We start from the raw sequence: 18469 nt of genomic DNA on the forward strand, positions 1-18469 counted from the left end.
TCCAGCTTTAGCTCTGTCCCTCCTGACGTCAATCACGGCGCGGATCGCCGCCTCTTCCCGCCCCTCTCTGTAAAGGAAGAGTGAAAGGGGCGGGGATGCGCCACAATTGACATCAGGAGGGGCAGAGCTGAAGCGGAAAGCTCTGCCCCTTCCAGGAAATGCCGGCTGGATTGCCCCCCGGGCAGTGGCGTAGCTAGGGTGTTTGACACCCTGGGCGAATAATTCACCGACACCCCCCCCCCCCCCAAAAAAAAAGTGAGGCGCGTAGCGGAAAAAAAATGGGTGTGGACATGACATCACATGGGTGGGGGTAACTGTAATGTAACTGTAAGGCAGGGCTAATATAGGTAGCCAGAATAGTTGCCCCCAGCATAGGTTAGATAGGTAGGTGCCCCCTGTATAGGTTAGTTAGGTAGGTGCCTCCAATATAGGTAGCCAGTATAGTTGCCACCAGTATAGGCTGGCTAGGTAGGTAGGTAGGTGCCCCCAATACAGGTTAGAAAGGTAGGTGCCCCAGTATAGATTACATAGGTAGCTGCCCCCAGTATAGGTTAGATTGGTTGGTGCCCCCCACTATAGGTTAGATAGGTAGCTGCCCCCCCCCAGTATAGGTTAGAGATAGGTAGCTGCTGCCCAGTATAGGTTAGATTAGGTATGTACCCCCCAGTATAGGTTAGATTAGGTAGGTACCCCCCAGTATAGGTTAGATTAGGTAGGTGCCCCCCAGTATAGGTTAGACAGGTAGCTGTCCCCCATATAGGTTAGATAGGTAGCTGCTGCCCAGTATAGGTTAGATTAGGTAGGTGTCCCCCAGTATAGGTTAGATAGGTAGCTGCCCCCAGTATAGGTTAGATAGGTAGCTGCCCCCAGTATAGGTTAGATAGGTAGGTGCCCCCAGTATAGATTAGGTAGGTGCCCCCCAGTATAGGTTAGATTAGGTAGGTGCCCCCCATTATAGGCTACATTAGGTAGGTTCCCCTAGTATAGGTTAGACAGGTAGCTGCCCCCCAGTATAGGTTAGATAGGTAACTGCCCCCCCACCCCAGTATAGGTTAGATTAGGTAGGTTCCCCCAGTATAGGTTAGATAGGTAGCTGCCCCCCAGTATATGTTAGATAGGTAACTGCCCCCCCAGTATAGGTTAGATTAGGTAGGTTCCCCCAGTATAGGTTAGATAGGTAGGTGCCCCCCAGTATAGGTTAGATAGGTAACTGCCCCCCCAGTATAGGTTAGATTAGGTAGGTTCCCCCAGTATAGGTTAGATAGGTAGCTACCCCCCAGTATAGGTTAGATAGGTAACTGCCCCCCCAGTATAGGTTAGATTAGGTAGGTTACCCCAGTATAGGTTAGATAGGTAGCTGCCCCCCAGTATAGGTTAGATAGGTAGCTGCCCCCCAGTATAGGTTAGATAGGTAGCTGCCCCCCAGTATAGGTTAGATAGGTAACTGCCCCCCCAGTATAGGTTAGATTAGGTAGGTTCCCCCAGTATAGGTTAGATAGGTAGCTTCCCCCCAGTATAGGTTAGATAGGTAACTGCCCCCCCGTATAGGTTAGATTAGGTAGGTGCCCCCCAGTATAGGTTAGATAGGTAGCTTCCCCCCAGTATAGGTTAGATTGGGTAGGTTCCCCCAGTATAGGTGAGGTAGGTAGCTGCCCCCCAGTATTAGGTAGGTACCCCCCTAATGGAGGGGAGAGCCGCAGCCGCGGGAGGGCAGCCCGACCTCCAGACTTCATAGAGCAATGCGCAGGGAGCCTGTACTAAACGACTCACCTCCCTGCGTTCCCAACGCCGCTCAGTCGCCACTGGTCTTCTCCTCTCCGCATACACTGATACACACACTGCTTCCTGTTTTGCCGGAAGCAGTGTGTGTATCAGCATATGCGGAGAGGAGAAGACCAGCGGCGACTGAGTGGCGATGGGAACGCAGGGAGGTGAGTCGTTTAGTACAGGCTCCCCACGCATTGCTCTATGAAGTCTGGAGGGGGGAGCACGGAGGGCAGCCCTGGGAGAGGGAGGGAGAGGTCGGGCTGCCCTCGCTGCGGCTCTCCCCTCCATGCAGCGCACCCCCTCTAGGGCGGCTGGGGTCACCCCACTTGGAGAGACTCGCACCCCCTGCACCCCCGTCACAACGTTAGCTCCCCCGGAGATTCGGGGGCTCCGCAGCCCTCGTTTAGCGTTGGGGGCACGGCGGATTACTTGTTATGAGAGCACTGAAGCAACTTATAAGGTAACCTGTACAAAATAAGTTCGCTTCAGTGTTTCTTTAAAGGGATACTGTAGGGGGGGTCTGGGGAAAATGAGTTTAACTTACCCGGGGCTTCTAATGGTCCCCCGCAGACATCCTGTGCCCGCGCAGCCCCGCCTCTGGTTCACTTCTGGAATTTAAGACTTTAAAGTCTGAAAACCACTGCGCTTGCGTTGCCGTGTCCTCTTCACCTGATGTACAAGTTTTATACATACCTGGGGCTTTCTCCAACCCCCTTTGCACAGATCGCTCCCTCGCTAGCATCCACAGCCTCCTGGATTCTCCCATAGCAGCCCCGTCCTCCGCTGCCAGTTGATTGTACTGCGCATGCAAGCCCTGGCTCCGTGCACCCGCCATGTTCCCCTCGTCAGGAGCAAGAGAGGGAAGCTTTTGGCCGCACTGCGCTGGCCCCAACTGGCTGAAGATAACAGTGTTTCTACAGGAGAATCCAGGAGGCTTTAGCGCCAGGAAGGGAGCGATCTGCACAGAGGGGGCTGGAGGAAGCCCCAGGTATGTATAAAACGCTTGGCCTCTGCTTTCTATTTTGTGGCTAGTGTTCCTTGCGCCTTGCACTTCGGTGGCATGACAACAGCCAATACACCGTACTACGCTGTGTCTATCTGATTGAATAAGCCACGCATGCTCAGACTGAATTCGGAAGCCATATTTACGTATTCGACCTGGTGTCGCGCTACTGTTACATAGAGGAGCAGCAAACCACCTCCATATCGCGACTGGCGGTGCCCATACGTGTTTCTGGATGTGACATCATGCCGTCGTGGTGTGCACGTCAACTATAAAAGGCATGCGTACGTCCATTTCTGCCTTTTCCCGGTGTCTTTAGACCCGATTAAGAGAAAATTCCTCTCCATCCTCCTCCGGTGGAACGCCCCGGGGCAAATTGCAGACATGACCGAGCAGATGACCCTTCGGGGGACCCCCAAGGGGCACAATGGCTGGGTTACACAGATCGCCACCACTCCGCAGTTCCCAGATATGATCCTGAGCTCCTCCCGGGGTGAGATGCATGTGTATAGCGGCCATTCTATCAGTATGGAGCTGTGCTGCTCCCTTCCTTTAGCACTGTGTGGCTGATGTGCGATGTGTGGCCGGGTATTTGTACTGTGCGATCCTGTATCTGTACTCTGTGGCCCTGTATATAGTGTCTGTAGCAGTGCAGGCTCTGTGTGGGCCTAGCACTGTAGTATTGCCCCGTTCTGTGTGCCAAGTGTTGGAAGTCATGTGACTTAGCACAGTATTGCATTATTATCAATGCTCTTGTTCATTTATTTCTTGCACCTGTTTCGCTTGCTCTGTAGAGTGTTCCTTATAATTTTATAGTCCTACTTGCTACTGTATATGTAGATAGGCCTAAGCCTACAGCACAAGTGCAATGGAGATTGCACATGCTTTTTGAGGTGTAATGTGGCACTTTAAAGACAACTCTCAGGACTTGTAAAATGTATAAATGATGTGTACACATTCTTACAAGTAGTACAATTCTACCTTAGTAAAATAAACCATAAATTACTTCTCTTCTATGCACATGTCACTTTACATAAGAATACCTCCCAACATTTTAAGATAAGAAACCGGGACACTGGCCACACCCCTAACCACACCCCTAACCACACCCCCAACACGCCTACAAACGTTTTTTTTTAAAAAATTTTTTATTTTATTAATATTTATGCCCTTATATATTTTTTTAATAAATATAACCTCATACACCCTGCCCGTGGGTGGGGAGGAGGGTAAGGGTGCCCGTGGTTGGGAAGGATGGGTGCCACTGCAAAAAAAAAAAAATGATCGAGGCGCCAGCCGCGCCTAAGTGGTATGCGGGATGCGGCAATAGCATTACTACCTCCCTCCCTCCTTCCCTTGAGATCTGCCCCCCTGTGTCCCCCATAGCAGAGTGCGCAGCGAGCGGAGCGGGCTGTCATCTTACCTGCGTCCATGCACGCATACCGATGTCTTTATCCAGCTTCCTGCTTCCTGTGACGTCACAGGAAGCAGAGTGAAGCCAGACATCGGTACTCATGCATGGACGCAGGTAATGACAGCCCGCTCCGCTCACTGCGCACTCTGCTATGGGGGACACAGGGGGGCAGATCTCAAGGGAAGGAGGGAGGGAGGTAGTAATGCTATTGCCGCATCCCGCATACCACGCGCGGCTGGCGCCTCGATCATTTTTTTTTTTACTCGCTGCCCACTGCCGCCCGGGACTTAGGGGGCTCATACCGTGACAGCGGGAGAGCCCCCCCAAATCGTGACGGTCCCGACGAGATCGGGACGGTTGGGTCCTATGCATAAGGCAGTTAAACTCTGACAGCTCCTGCAGGTTTTGGACTTGTCCATCTCCTCGTGGAGCATTCTCTTTATCTCCTTTATGCTTTGCTAAAGTGCTCCCTGGAAATGATGCTGGATGGCTTGCCTACTCATTAGCCCACTATTCGGGCATCTGGACTGTCACTGCCATGTAAGTGCTTTAAAAAAAATAAAGAAAACCCTGAGAATCCCCCATTAGGTGATGGACTAGTTGGAAACATGTCAGATTTTTACTGTGTACTGTAAGTGACATCATAGAATAATTTGCAGAGCATTTTAATTTGGGAGAAATGTACTTAGAAGTATGTGTACACATGTATTTTAAATCTTACAATGGTGTTCCTTGAACTGTTTGGAAACTGGCTGTGTAAATTACTCCCTACGATTTCTGTTTCAGCTACTGCTAATTTTGGTCTTTGGAGCAAACGTCAAAATTTACACTTTTAATCCCATCGCTGCTCACTGGGACATTGTGCCTTTTAACTGATACACTTTGGTAGATGGCCTTATTATATCATTCATATTTTAGATTGCAGGAATAAACTAGGCTTGCGCTGCTGCTCTGTTTACATGTAGTTGGTCAGACTGTGTTGCAGATTGTGGTTAGTCTACTGGCATATCACCAGCAGTTGCCTTCTAGGAACACCTCTGTAGGGCTTTTCCAGTTATGCAGTTAGAGGCACTCCAGCCAAGAAAGTGCCCCCCCCCCCCCCCCCCCCACCACCACCTTCCCCTTGCATTTACTTGTGTTACTGAATTTGTGTATGTTTACATGCAGCTTTTACTTGCGCTACCATTCCTGCATTATCTTATCTTTAAATTTCGTATTTGAATGACAGTTGTTGCATAGTTTGGATATTCATACATATGTTGTTGTAATGATTTTTTTTTCGTAACGTTGATGCAATTATTTTTGCTCTGTTTCGGTTTCCTTGCAGCCTAGTAAAGCTCCCATTTTCATTGCAGATAAGACAGTCATTATGTGGAAGTTGACCCATGATGAGACAAATTATGGTGTACCCCAGCATGCCCTGCGTGGTCACTCCCACTTTGTCAGCTACGTTGTCATCTCATCTGATGGTCAGTTTGCTCCTGTCTGGATCTTGGGATGGAACTTTACGTCTGTGGGATCTTACTACGTAAGTTGGTAGATCTAAGGAGTCGAGACAGGTTTACAAGGCAGCGGGCATCTGGGTGCTGCCATAGACTGTAATGTGAATAACAGCTATAGCTGTGCACAAAGGGTAATTTGGACGTCAGCAATAGACTGAGCCCACATTACAAAAAAGTGCAGTTCAGCCGCCAGCAATAGCCAGTGCTGAATTGCATCTTACCATCCAGGGAGGGGGGGGTGGGGGGGTAGTAGTCTACACCGCTAGGTCTTTTTCAGGAGCAGGCACCCCAAATTTCCGAACACAGAATCCCATGGTGATATGGAGGCTGGCTTGACTAACGGTGGTATCCTGTATAAATATTGTTTGTTTCAGTGGCACCACCAGGCGCTTTGTGGGTCACACTAAAGCTGTACTGAGCGTGGCTTTCTCTGCAGACAACCGTCAGATTGTGTCTGGATCCCGAGACAAGACCGTTAAGCTGTGGAACATGCTAGGAGTGTGCAAGTGCACAGTGCAGGCGAGACACTGACCTGGGGAGGACACTCCTGATTGGCTGATCTGGTCCCCATGATTAGAAAATCTCTCACCTGAGTGTTTCTCATAGAAACAATGTCAAATAGGCTGAGAATCCTGCAATTATGATGGGATCAGTAAAGCTGTAGTTTGAAATGCTTTAAGAAATAGTCTAGTTATTTTTGCATTTGATCTCTGAATTATGATTTATGTTTAACAGGAGGAATCTCGCGCTGAATGGGTCTCATGTATCCGCTTCTCGCCCAACAGCAGCAATCCAATCATTGTTTCCTGTGGATGGGACAAGATGGTGAAGGTAAGAAGTCTGGGGATTTGCTCAGTCTGATTTATGTATGCAGGAGTTCTGGATGTCTTTATTTATATAAACAAAAAGGTTCTTCTCTGAAGCCAGATAAGCTATATTCTTTTTCTCAAAATTGCCACTTCCTGCCTGTATAGTTGCTGGCAGGAAGTGGGAATAATTGAGAACTTGGACTTTCCAGACAGCTGTGTAGCTAATTGGGCTTTACAGGAGAACATACAAATATCTGATTTATAAATAGTCATCGGAAGTTCAGGTACACTTGGGGTGAGTTCACACTATGCATATTTTTGCTTCATAACTGCATGTGAATTTGCTAGCCATACAAATGTATTGACATGGTAACATCTGTGTTGAAAAAAATCGAACACACTTTCTACTGTGAGGTTTTGGGAAACATTAGAAAATGCATGTTGCATAGCAATTCAGTAGCAGTCCTACAGGAACTAAGGTCAGATGGCACCGGCACTTTATGGGTGTGGTTTAACTATTCAGATATTCTGTGAACTTGTAGTACTATTGAATCCCATTCTGGACACACTAAAAGCTGTACTGTCATTTCTGTGGCTGGAGTCTGAAATATAATTGTGCTTACTGACTTCACTTAGATTGGGGTGTGTGCCAGTTGGAATTGCCTGCATAAAACGCTGTGGACAAGCAGAAAGTGACCATAGTTTCCTACGGGCTCAACCGTACATGTCCAAATGGACAAATTGATTTTCAGATGGTTGGAGGAGGGGGGTGAATCTTACTATCGGTTGACAGTTCTACTGCAGCAGATCTACTGCCATGCCATAAATTTGAAACCTATTGATGCATTGCTTTGTCAACCTGGAAGGTCAGTTATGGTTCTTTGGTCCTGTGGGCAGCATCTTGGTTATGATGTTGAATTGTTGTATAAACTTGCACTGGAACACTATTTAGGATGCCTACAAACCTGGACAGGCCTTTGCATGTGAGGAACCACAACAGCAGGAGTTCATTGCATGTCAGCTGCTTTGCACATCCATGTACATCTTTGTCACCGGGTAATCTGCAGTTTTTGTGAAAAAATAAACTGCATTGTTTTTGTGTATGTGAACTTAGCCCTAAATGGAAGCTTAGACTTGTATTGCATGGTAAAAAATAGGTCATTTTTTTTTTTGCTTGTAGAACCGCAGATAATTGAATGGGACAGATTTGTATGTAATATTGCAAAGTCCTTATCAAATGTGTGCATTGCTGAATACCTGCTGATCTTGTAATGTTATATTTTCATTTTAGGTGTGGAATTTGGCCAATTGTAAGCTGAAGACAAACCATATCGGTCACACTGGCTACCTAAACACAGTGACTGTGTCACCTGATGGCTCCCTGTGTGCCTCTGGAGGCAAGGTGAGATAAAAAAACTTCTGTCTGCTTGACATATGACAAAATCTTGCATACGTCTACAGGAACACTCCTTAAAGAGAACCCGAGGTGGGTTCTGACAATGCAATCCACATACAGAGGCTGGGTCTGCCTATACTGCCCAGCCTCTGTTGCTATCCCAATCTCCCCTAAGCCTTCCTGCGCTCTGCTATCCCCCATAAATCACAGCCGCTCTGTCGACACTCAGCGTGTCGCAGCGGGCTGTGTTTATCTGTGTACTGTCAGTCTGCTGCTTCCCCCGCCTCCTGCAGAGCTCCGGTCACTGCCCGCATCCCTTCCCTCCCCGCTGATTCCCTCGCCCGCACAGCGCGGCTGTGATTTATAGGGGAATGCAGAGCGCAGGGGGAACTTGGGGGGGGAGGGGGGGAGAATAGGATAGCAACAGAGGCTGGGCTGTATAGGCAGACCCAGCCTCTATATGTGGATTGCAATGTCAGAACCCCACCTCAGGTTCTCTTTAAAGAAAACCTGAGGGGGGGGGGGTTGAGATGGGACACCTAGGAATGTTCTCTGCCTCATGACACATGATGGCTGCCATATGTATTTCCTTACTAGTTGCCTGGCAGCCATGCTGATCTCTTGGCTTTCAGTAGGGACTGGATAAGACACTTGAAACAAGCATTCAGATAACCAGGTCAGACATGCATCAGAACACCTGATCTGCATGCTTGTTCTGGGTCTATGGCTAAAAGTATTGGGGGCAGCAGGACAGGTAGGCAATTAGCATTGTTTAAAAGGAATTCAATGTCAGCTGCCATAGTCCTCTCACTTCTGGTGTGCTTTAACCACCCTGGCGTTCTATTAAGATCGCCAGGGCAGCTGCATGAGGGTTTTTTTTAAATAAAAAAAAAACTATTTTATGCAGCCAACTGAAAGTTGGCTGCATGAAAGCCCACTAGATGGCGCTCCGGAGGCGTTCTTCTGATCGCCTCCGGCGGCCAAAAGTAACACGGAAGGCCGCAATGAGCGGCCTTCCGTGTTTTGTTTACTTCGTCGCCATGGCGACGAGCGGAGTGACGTCATGGACGTCAGCCGACGTCCTGACGTCTGCCGCCTCCGATCCAGCCCTTAGCGCTGGCCGGAACTATTTGTTCCGGCTGCGCAGGGCTCAGGCGGCTGGGGGGACCCTCTTTCGCCGCTGCTCGCGGCGGATCGCCGCAGAGCGGCGGCGATCGGGCAGCACACGCGGCTGGCAAAGTGCCGGCTGCGTGTGCTGCTCTTTATTTGATCAAAATCGGCCCAGCAGGGCCTGAGCGGCACCCTCTGGCGGTAATGGACGAGCTGAGCTCGTCCATACTGCTAAGGTGGTTAAAGTGAAACTGTAACCAAGAATTGAACTTAATCCCAATCAGTAGCTGAGACCCCCTTTTCCACAAGAAATCTATTCCTTTTCTCAAAAAGATCAGGGTGCTCTGTATGGCTGATATTGTGGTGAAACCCCTCCCACAGTGTGATGTCAGGACCAAGGTCCTGACATCACACTGTGGGAGCCTTGTTACATTGTGGGAAATAACAACTGTTTCCAACTGCCAAAAAAGCCTCTCCATCCACTGACATCACCTGCCAGCAGTAAAAATGTCACCATGTGATAAATGTCAGAATGTAAATCAGTGTTTGGCCATTGAAAAATCTTTCCTTTACCTGACTAAATCATTTATACAGGATTATTGTAAAAATGAAGCACTTTTTTTTCACATTTTCGCTGGAGTTCCTCTAAGTCATCAGCACTCTTGCCTGCAGTTCTGAGCCATGCTTGGGATTAATCTAATGTTCTGCATAGACTTGAATTATTGTCTGAGATGCGCCTGTAGTGTATGTCTGCTATAAATATGCATAAAGAGAATTGAACTTTATCCCAATTAGTAGCTGATGCCCCCTTTTACATGAGAAATCTATGCCTTTTCACAAACAGACCATCAGGGGGCGCAGTATGGCTGATATTGTGGTGAAACCCCTCCCACAAGAAACAAGAAAAGTACGTACTCTTGGCAGTTTCCTGTCTGAACCTTGCTGCATTGTGGGAAATAGCTGTTTACAGCTATTTCCAACTGCCAAAAAAGCATGCAGCAGCTACATCACCTGTCAACAGTAAAAATGTCACCATGTTATGTCAGAATGTAAATTAGGGATTTAAAAGATTTTACAATGGGCAAACACTGACTACATCAAATGACAATTACAATTATTGTAAAAATGAAGCACTTTTATTATATTGTTTTCACTGGAGTTCCTCTTTAAATGCAAGATCATATAAAGTAAGGAAGGCCTTGTTGTAGACTGCCACCCTAGTGAAGGCTGTAATAACTGGTTTGTAATGTTGAAAGTTTATATCATGTTTTTAAAGAGGCACTCTAGTGACACTGTAGAAAATCCATTATTCATAACTTTTTTTTTTTATCCTGGCTTCAGCATCAGAAATGCTGTCTAAATATTGCTATACTATATTGGCATGTAGCCATATCGTTCACAGCAATGTCAAAACCTAGGCTGTTTAGATATGTGGCATTCTCTCTCCCAGAGCATTCTGGGAGACCAGTTTTTTCTTTAACCTCCTTAGCGGTAATCCTGAGTCAGGCTTGGGACGGAAAGCCACAGAACAGGGTGGTAATCCTGTGCCTGAGTGAGTTTCATGCAGGAGCTTCTGCAGACCTCTCTGAGGTATGTTTTTCTTCTTGTTTTTAGGAACTAAAAGCTTGTGAAAAATTTGCACAAGTTTTAGACCCTTAATCTGGAAATAATTATAACGCCAGGGAGGTTAATTTTTGTTAATTTAGTCCGTGCTTTGCCCATTTTTTTTTATAAATAAAGGAGATAGTAAAAATCTGCCGTTTAAACATCTTATTTATCAAAGGAGCCATGTGCTGGTCTTTGTCAGGATAGCGTGACATGGCAACCATTATCAACTGGTTTAGGACCTGGTTCATACTTTCTAAAACGTACCAGTTCAAGATTTATTTATTTATTTTTTAATCACCACTTAGTGCGCGAAGCAAATCCAAATGTTAAAAATAGGATCCGTCTCCACTAAAAAAACAAACTGATCCACGTTGCACTAAGCGGGAACGCAGAGTCGGAACTTTGTACACTCTCCTGGACTGGATAGGCTAGTCACTGCATCCGCTTCACCAGTTTTGAATGCTGCTGTGACGTAATACTTGTCCCGCCGCGTGGTACCTGTACACAGCCCAGTGGCCAGCAGAAGCATGGGATCTCCACTGGGCTGCAAAAGACCAATGGGAATCCTCAGCAACTAGGAGGATTCTCATTGGTTCATGGTAGTCCAGTGAAATCTCTTCCTGTTGCTTGGCAGAATTGGTCTATTGTCTCCCACCTGCCCCTACCAGCCTCTGGACTAAGCAGCAGATCACATGAATGGCAGTGCGGACACGAGCAGAGAGGTGAAGATAGCTGCAGCGGATGCAAAACTGATGGAACTTACCGTGTCTGTTTTTACATATGATCTAGTGTGAACTGGCCCTTACAAATTTAGTTATGACTAAGACCTATCACTACTTCGGGATGAGGTGCCAGGATGCCATTGTGCCAAGAAGGTGGCATCTCTGGTTAAAATCTCCTTCACGCTAACCAAGCCTTTCAGCCCATGAGCTGTGGATGGGGTGTGAGAAACGTTACACTTCAATTTAGTGGGATTCATTATTTGTGTGTAGGAGAATGTATTTATAACCTTACAATATGCAAAAATTGGAGAGGTAATAATTAACAGGTGCTCCGGTTTGTCAATACAAAACATATGGTCACACAGACCCAGATAAATATCAGATAATCATTTTATTAATGAACATTATAAACCTAACCTACAAAAATTAAAAACACCATGAGATGGCCATCCCCTCACGCTACTAACCACCACACAACCAGCACACATGCCACTGTCCAAAAATGCAAAGAAAGAGTGTGAGCTCACAAAAAAACCCAAAAATGCAAAAAATGTCAGTGGCCAGGGACAAAAGGAAATATGTGGCAAGCCAAAGCGGGAAGCAACAATGTTAGTGGCAGCAATGCAGCTAGATTCAATAGGCAGCAAGTTATTAGATAAGCCACGTGAGCCAAGAATGGACTCAGTCTATGCAGACAAGGCATTTGCAGCGACAGGTAACTGATCAGTAGCTTAACATCCGCACGTGAAGCACTGTATACATAGCATTGGTACACCGAATCTCACCACTCCATCATGACTTCTTGATGGGAGCTTGAGTAGGTGATGTCTGTGGATCGTCTGACATGTCCAGATCAGGAAAAACTCCTCTGGTGCTAAGTGCAGCGGCAAGTCACTGTCTGTAGTTAGCCAGGCAATGGAAAGTTCTGTGTCCTGTGTCAGGCCGTGTCAAGCGAAGCTGATGGAGTAACTGCTTAATGCTGCCATACAAAGTCACCTCACAAGGGTCATGCCAGGGTCTGGTGGGTGAATGGTGGCTGCGGGACGGCGTCTCATGGAGGCACAGCCTTTACATGTTTCGCCGTGCTTCCGGCGTCATCAGAAGGCGTGTCCTCTTTGCTCAACTCACACGTTCAAATACATCCGAGCGGCCAATGGGGGAACAACGGAAGTGCGCACCCGGACCGGAAGTGACGAATGCGGTGCAACAAAGGGGAAGAGAACCACCAACATGCATCGCCGCGTCACGCCGATGCGGCCGCAGACCACCCCCGGCCTCCCAGTGGTCAATCAATGGCACTACATCCAACCACATATAACAACATCCACTCGTAAGGTACAAAGACCAGCAGAAAAAACCACACATACGTGTGGATTTAACAAATAGGGTGTAAATGGGCGCAATAACTGATTATAAAGGTCCCCATTGGCATAAACAAAAAGTGAGCCAAATAAGGGAATGCACACAGAACCAGCATATAGCACAAACCGTGTGCATGAAAAAGGGGGCTTAAAACAAAACCCATCATACCTCCACAGTGGAAGAGCAATGCATCAAGATCTGACAACGACCGCGAACCCTGACAGGGAAAGGGGGTGTCCGAGGGGACAGGGAGGTGTAATAGTATAAGTATAAACCGGCAGGTCATCACATGGGAATCTATACAGGTAAGAAGTGGGCGAAACTAAATGTCTCATTGAGACCAGGGGATCTGCAAGCCTTCAGGTTATAGATCCATCGTGTTTCCCTCTGAAGGAGTAGGCGATCAAAATTAACCCCCCCCCCCCTCCCGGATTGTCCCGTGAATTCTATCTAACCCCACAAAACGTAACCCATTGACCGTACACGTGGGACATTGTCTCAGGTGTCGGGCAATGGGAGTGAGGGACTCCTTGTTCCCAATATTCTGTATATGCTCAGATATCCTCCTCCACAGAGGTCTCTTAGTTTGTCCTATATAAAAAGCCCCACAGGGGCATAGTAACAGATAGACCACAAGTTCAGTCTGACAATTTACATAATGTTTTAAAGTATGAACATTACCATTGGGTAAAGTAACCAGCCTGCCCACTCTCATATATCGACAGTATGGACACCCACCACAGGTGTAGGTGCCTAGAACTATGCAGTGACGTCTTGGGTTGACCCCCTCGAAATGACCATGCACCAAAGTGTCGCGTAACGATCTCTCCCTGCTAAATGTGACACATGGTCGATCAGGAACAACATGACCTATTGCAGGGTCATTCTGAAGTAAGTACCAATGCCTCTGCAAAATATGTTTTAACTTAAGATGTTGAGCACAGTATCTAGTCAAAAACCGAAGTTCAGAGTCTTGTTGTGCAGACCGATCACTGCCGCGTTGTCCTAAGAGACTGGACCGATTCCCCTTTCTAACCTTGTTAAATGCTCGTCGGAGTGTCCCATCCGGGTACCCCCTATTGCGAAACCGAGTACGCAAATTATCAGCTTGTACCTGGAAGTCTACATTGGAGGAACAATTCTTCCTCCCTCATATACTGTCCAGTTGGAATTCCTCTGATGGTATGAGAGGGATGAAAACTTGTGGCATGTAACAAGGCATTGGTGGCTGTCTCTTTGCGATATAAATTTGTAATAAGCTGACCATTACTATCGATAGAAATCTGAATATCTAGAAATGGGATCGATCCAGAATCGCAGGCCATCGTAAAGGATAAATTACGGGCATTTTGGTTCAGTTTACCCACGAACTCGGTCAATCCATTCTTGGTGCCGGTCCACAGGACGAGGATGTCGTCGATGTACCTGTGCCACGACAAGATGTGGCACAGGTACATCGCGAGAGCCTCGTCCGAAAAAAATATGCCGTTCCCACTCCCCCAGGTACAGATTGGCGTAGGACGGAGCACAAGTTGTGCCCATCGCTGCGCCCTGCACCTGGAGGTAGTGAGTCCCGTCGAATACGAAGTTATTATTGGTAAGTAATAGTCTCAAAAGGCCCAACAAAAAGACGTTATGCTGTGTCTCAGTACAAGCACGGTCTTTCAAAAATACTGCCACAACCTCGATCCCCCTATCGTGCGGGATGCTAGTATAGAGGGCCTCCACATCCAGAGACACGAGCAAGGTGCCCGAAGGCACAGATAGTCCATCCAAGAGACGCAACAATTGCATAGTGTCCTTTACATATGAAGGGAGACTCTGTACATGGGGCTGGAGGTGCCTGTCGATGTAGATGCTTATCTTTTCAATGTATGCGCTCCTACTAGACACTATTGGTCTTCCAGGCGGATTGGATAAACGCTTGTGTACCTTTGGTAATGCATAGAAGGTGGGGACAATTGGGTCCACCACCTTCAAAAAATGGTTTTATCCGTTCATCAATAATGCCGTCCCTAAAAGCACCATCGACAAGCACCTCAAGCTCGACCATAGCGCGCGCAAGTCTGAATGGGGAGACCCTCGAATAGCACCCCGGGCGACCCAGGAGATCGAGGCACATCTTACGATAATTGAACGTGGTCATCAAGACCACGTTCCCACCCTTGTCAGACGGCTTAATGGTCCAATCGGTGCGTTCTTGTAACATAGTTAACGCATCAATCTCATCGTCAGTCAGATTCGAGGTGGCCAACCCAGGGGCATCAAGCTGCATAATATCTCGTTCAACTGCTCTTATAAAAGATTTGAGTCCTACATTCGTAGTTAAAGGGGGGAAGTTTTTTGATTTATTAAAAAATTGGGAATTCACCTGGGTGTAGGAGGGGAGTGTCGGCATAATTAGTTGCGTCGTACCTACAGACGCTGTTCACATCAATGGTTCACTGCACTCTACAACATTACCCTCATTATTATAAAGTTCCTCCAGATCACGTAATGTAGCAAGATCTTCCTCAGTGAGGTCAGAGGGGATAGTATCCTGTTGTGTGGGGGAGTGGCGAGGTCCACGGAAGGATCTGAACAGCAATTTACGACAAAATAGTTGTAAATCTACAATGCATTCAAATTTGTCTGTCTTGTACCGGGCAGAATCCTAAACCCTTACCCAGTAGAGATTCAACAGCAAAAGGAAGCTGACTTCCCGTTAGATTAATTACCTGCAGATCCTCCGTGGATGCATCTCTAGGCTGGTCTCCTCCTTGTGGCAGAGCATCACTATCGCCTAAAAGCCTCTGTGGTCTAAAAAAACACCACAGGCTAATGGCGAACAAGAGGCGCTGCCACCTGTATTGATGCTTGTTGGTCCACATCCTGCTCCTGATCCCTCACCTGTATCTGACTCGTCTGTGTCAAGTTTCTGCCTCCTATCTGTTTTCTGTTTAGAGTTCTTTTTATTTGAGTTTAATGATCTCAAGGGATAACGGGGCTTTTTTGTTGTTGCTGATTTTCCCCTGTAGATGGAGGCTGTGAGTCTTCGCTCTCAACCACCGAGTCAGACTCACCACTCATCAGTGGCTGTCTGGGAGTCTGCCTCGGTGGTTTCCCTCTGGGACGTGGACTACGAGGTTTGCTGTCCCACCAGTATGCCGTACCAATTTTATAAGCTAATCTATCGCTATTGACCTTACGGTCTTTCGCGATAATTAGTTCATGATTATATTTCTTGATATGAGCAGTCAGAGACTCGTTTCTTTTCTTATAGAGAGAGTCTTCTGAATGTTCCTTAAGTTCGTCTGTGACTTTTTTAATTTCAACTTCCACCTCACCTAATTCGGACTCATCCAATTCAGTGAGTAAAGAAAGGCATACCTGTGCACAGTTATCAAAATTAGTCTCCCACTTCTTCTTAAATTCTGTGGTTATATTCTTACGATGGGGAAATGTTTGAATTCTCAACCAAGATGGAGCAAAATGTTCCTCTGCATATATTTTATTATATTTAATGTTCCACCATAGTCTCGACTTACGCTCATATAAACGATCCAATTTTCTAAAACCTGAATTGATGACCTGCTTGGCCCCCCTATTCCCTGCCGTGAGTGCACAGTTGCTCTCAACCTCGGAGACAATGCTCTCCCACTGCAACATATTCACCCTTAGTGTAAAGTATCACCACCGCCCCTCCAGGGCTCCTACGCCCTAGTATAACCTATAAAAGTAGGTATCCAACTCCACAAAGGGGCGGGGAAGAATGCACTCCAAAGGACAAAACTATTGAAACCAGGCACCTGTCACTATCAATACAATATGCAAAAATTGGAGTGGTAATGATTAACAGGTGCTCCGGTTTGTCTACCTTACCCTTGTCTGATAACTATATTTGCATTTCCAGGATGGACAAGCTATGCTTAGGGATCTGAATGAGGGGAAGCGCCTGTACACTCTGGACAGCGGAGATGTCATCAATGCCCTTTGTTTCAGCCCCAACCGCTATTGGCTGTGTGCCGCCACAGGCCACAGCATCAAAATCTGAATATGCGTACAGATGAATGTTTACATCACTTGCAACTTTTTAGCTCTCTTGAAAGTCTTGTGTAACCTTTGCACAACTGAAGCAATTTGGTTTTAATGAAAACCATCCTGAATGTTTTACTTGCAGCCAGCTATAATGTGCCTAAATCGGCACTTTTTTATTACCATGGCAACAGTAAAATTGTATGAACAGAGCAAGGCAGCACAATCACAACCCTGTTTGCCAGTTTCTTAGCATTGTGGAGTGGCTGTTTTGTATAAGCTTAAAGGAGTCATCAGGCAGTATTAAAGAAAATAAGTGCTACTTACCGGGGGCTTCCTCCAGCCCCAAGCTCCCAGCACGTCCCTTGCCGCAGCTCTGTTCTGGCAGGACTTGGTGGGATCGCCTCTCAATTTACCATAAAAATCCTGATTGCTGAATGTAAATTGAGAGGCGATCCCACCAAGTCCTGCCAGAACAGACTTAAAGATATTTTGGATGAAGGTGTACACTAGGGGGTAATGACAGAGAAAGGAAGTTCTTGTGGGTAGAGAAACCGATTACCCCAACATTTTATATGCTCCCTAAGGTGCACAAAAATATGGAGGAACCCCTGGGGAGGCCAATAATATCTGGCATCGGAGGTTTAAATGAACACTGCAGTCAGTTTATCGATTATTTCTTGCAGCCTAGTGTACAGGGACTCGAATCATACATAAGAGACACAGGGGACATACTAGGGCGGATCAATGATTTAGAAATACAAAAGGATACGTTGTTGGTCACCTGTGATGTTGAGTCCCTGTACTCTAATATCAATCATGAAGTGGGCTTGCATCAGTGAGATACTTTCTTGAAATTTGGAGTAATCTAAAGAGGGATCTCCAGAGGTTCATCCTGACACTGTTGGATTTTATCATGAAGAATAACTTTTTTTCTTTTTGATGGACAATTCTACATTCAGAGAAGGGGCGTCGCCATGGGCATAAAATGTGCCCTATCAGTGGCGAACTTCTTCTTGGGCTGGTGAGAGCGGGAAGATGGAGGCGTCATCGATGGAGGGATATCGCCCCCATATCTTGGGGTGGTATCGCTTCATCGTTGATTTGCTCATACCGTAGCAAGGTCCCCGAGAAAAATGTATTGAATTTTTGGATAGGCTCAATGAGAATGATCTTAACATCAAACTTCCGTATAACGTTTCAGGGCAAACAGTGGATTTCTTGGACTTGAGGATCTCCAGGGGGGGAACATGGTCTATTACAAACGAATATATATCGAAAGCCTACATCTACCATCATATCACACAACTAATCTAAAAACGAACATTCCGGTTGGTCAATTTATTCGACTTAAAAGAAACTGTTCTTGATGGACAGAGGTGCCTGGCTCTTCTACTGACCACATATGCTATTGCTCCGTTGTTATTGCCTGATGAAGCGGGATCAAACCTGTGAAACGCGTTGCATATTTGGAGTTCATAAATAAAATATATTGACTGTCTTTACTACAGTCGTTGTTTGTCTACTTGGAGGAGGTAAGTCCACCACTACCTCCTCTCTTTACCAAGAATTTGGTTTTTAAGCTCATTTAGCTTCCTTCTATCCTTTTGGTGCCTCTGTTCTCCTGCATAATATTGAGTCCACCCTGGGTGGAGGGTTGAACCCCCTTTTTTCTCATCTACAGAGAGCGACTTCTTATTCCTGAGTGGGGTCAGGAAAATCTCTCCCCACCTGCCATTACAGTGGTTGCCTAATGGTAACC

At 46.7% G+C, this 18469-nt stretch overlaps 1 pseudogene; it reads left to right on the forward strand.

The window, feature by feature from the left end:
* The first annotated feature begins 3131 nt into the window (after positions 1–3131).
* On the forward strand, positions 3132–16741 carry LOC137538326 (small ribosomal subunit protein RACK1-like; annotated as a pseudogene).
* The last annotated feature ends 1728 nt before the right edge of the window (positions 16742–18469 follow it).

This window comes from Hyperolius riggenbachi, chromosome 11 (genome assembly GCF_040937935.1).
Source record: "Hyperolius riggenbachi isolate aHypRig1 chromosome 11, aHypRig1.pri, whole genome shotgun sequence".
In the NCBI taxonomy this organism is placed as follows: Eukaryota; Metazoa; Chordata; class Amphibia; order Anura; family Hyperoliidae; genus Hyperolius; species Hyperolius riggenbachi.